Source organism: Pinus tabuliformis, chromosome 3_1, assembly GCF_031772625.1.
Source record: "Pinus tabuliformis cultivar Carrire ecotype Pingquan chromosome 3_1, CPIR1, whole genome shotgun sequence".
Taxonomy (NCBI): Eukaryota; Viridiplantae; Streptophyta; class Pinopsida; order Pinales; family Pinaceae; genus Pinus; species Pinus tabuliformis.
This window is the reverse complement of record NC_142301.1, coordinates 174,144,541-174,146,644: the sequence shown is the minus strand read 5'-3', so window position 1 is coordinate 174,146,644 and position 2,104 is coordinate 174,144,541. Positions and strand designations below refer to the sequence as shown.

At 38.1% G+C, this 2,104-nt stretch overlaps 1 pseudogene; it reads right to left on the bottom strand.

Annotated features, from left to right (window-relative positions):
- Positions 1-787: 787 nt before the first annotated feature.
- Positions 788-1,392, bottom strand: LOC149186365 (dnaJ protein ERDJ3B-like; annotated as a pseudogene).
- Positions 1,393-2,104: the final 712 nt, after the last annotated feature.

Genomic DNA, 2,104 nt, shown 5'->3' with positions numbered 1-2,104 from the left:
TTGGTGGAAATTTTTGGCACAGTTGGATCTAGGAAGTCCTCTTCATTGTCATCCATTCTTGGGGACATGCCAAAACTCTCTAGCATGGTATAACTACTATCCCTACTATCATATTTACTTTCATCTCCATCTTCCTCTTTTAGTCTTCCACTACATTAAAAATATTTATTTATAACTTGATAACATTATCAAGATAATTGTTACAAATTTTTTTATAGTTTCCTATTCAAATTAAGGCCAATAGAGAAAACAAGCCAAACTAACTTGCTGGCAAGTCAAACTCACTTCTTGGCCAGTACAAAATTGCCATTCTCGTAAGAAAAAATTAGCCTAGTTTGCCTGAGTTTTTCTTGTGTTTGAGCCGATCACTTACTCTTCGGTCTCACCCAAGTTTTCACAGAGCCAAGTTTTGTAACTATAAGAACCAAAACATGGGAAGGCTCCTCCTACCAGAGAAATGTGAGATTGCAATAGGTACAAACCAAGGACAAATGTATATTGAAACGAAGAAACTTGTACCCATTAGAAGTTTTGATTGCGAAGGACTCATATGACTAGTTGTTCTTAGTGCGCTAAACTTAATCTATTGCAAGATAACCAGATGAAAGAAACGATAGACAAAAGTAACAAAGACAGTAGTTGACTTGAAAAATGTCACTTCAAGGTATAATAGTGATGCAAGCCTAGAGCTTGCAATACCCAGGAACTTTTATCTCTGCTATATACAAATGCATCATCATCATATGCCCAAATCAATTTCAATAATTGGCAAATTCACACCATCTCATTTGAATATGAATCTCTAACAATCTGACAAAACTTTTGTTTCTCTAATATGCAATCATTGCACAAAGACTTCTTTGATTTTTCTTTTCTGTTCTTCTGTGAGACTACTTGGGAACAAAACCTCATATGTCACCAATAAGTTCCCTTTATTTGTACTCAGATGTATGGGCATGCCCTCTCCTCGAATGCGCCTGGCCTCTTTAGGTTTGGTGATTCCTTTGGAACCTACAGCCACTAAATGGCCGTCAAGGTGAGGGATACTCTTCTCAAAACCAACAAGAGAATCCCGCAGCGAAATTGTAACTGTAGTGTGTAGGTCATTGCCGTCCCTTCTGAACCTTTCATGTGGTGCCGTATAAATTTTAAACTTTAGATCACCAGCTTCTCCATCTACAGTAGGTTCCCCATCCTCAAAAAAAATACTATCTCCTGTCCATCGCGCATGCCTTTTTCAATATCAACAGTAATAAACTCGCCTTCTCGTTCATACTTGACATTAGAGCACTCCTCACACACCTGTTGTGTGATTTGCTGAAACATTCCAGGGCCGATCTGCTTGTGATAAACCTCATTTCTGCAATTACATTGTCTTTTACCATGCAACATTCCTCATTCAATCAACACAATAAGAAATATGCCACGGGGGTTTTTTTTTTAATACAAACGCTTACCTTATGAACGCCTCTGCAAATTCAAGTGCGCCTACTCCAACACTCTCCCACTTCAATTATCGTTATGCCGTGTACAGAATTTGATCAAAATCAAATATCAACTCATTCGATACAACTATTGACTTAACCATGGTCGATTTCACCAACAGTGCCAGAGTGTTTCAATTCTCCATTCGACCTTCGCAACTTACAGAACTCAGGCTTAAAAAAACAAGTGTTGGGCCCACAGTTAAACGTTCAAATGCCTTCAACGCTTTTGCCGAAGTCTTTCACCTTATTCAATGCTGTTAAACAATCTCTGCACATTCATACCAAACAGGATTTCATATATGAACAAATTACGGCAATAGAACTGGTTCAACATAAAACGACAGCCACCATGCCACTTATATTTAATTCCATCCAACAACATTTTCCATCAATCGAATTCTGTTTCATTTGTTAATTGACAGGGCATAAGATTAGATTCAACGTTCCAGAAGATGCAAAATGCCGAGTTAGACTTTGTCATAACTGACATCGCTCCAAGGAAATAGAGTTCCCCACGCTTCTCCCAATTTGACATACCTTCAGTTCATCACCGCGGCATATAAAACATGAATCCAGCAACTCATTCATAAGTGACCTTAAAATCAATTCTTCGCAGA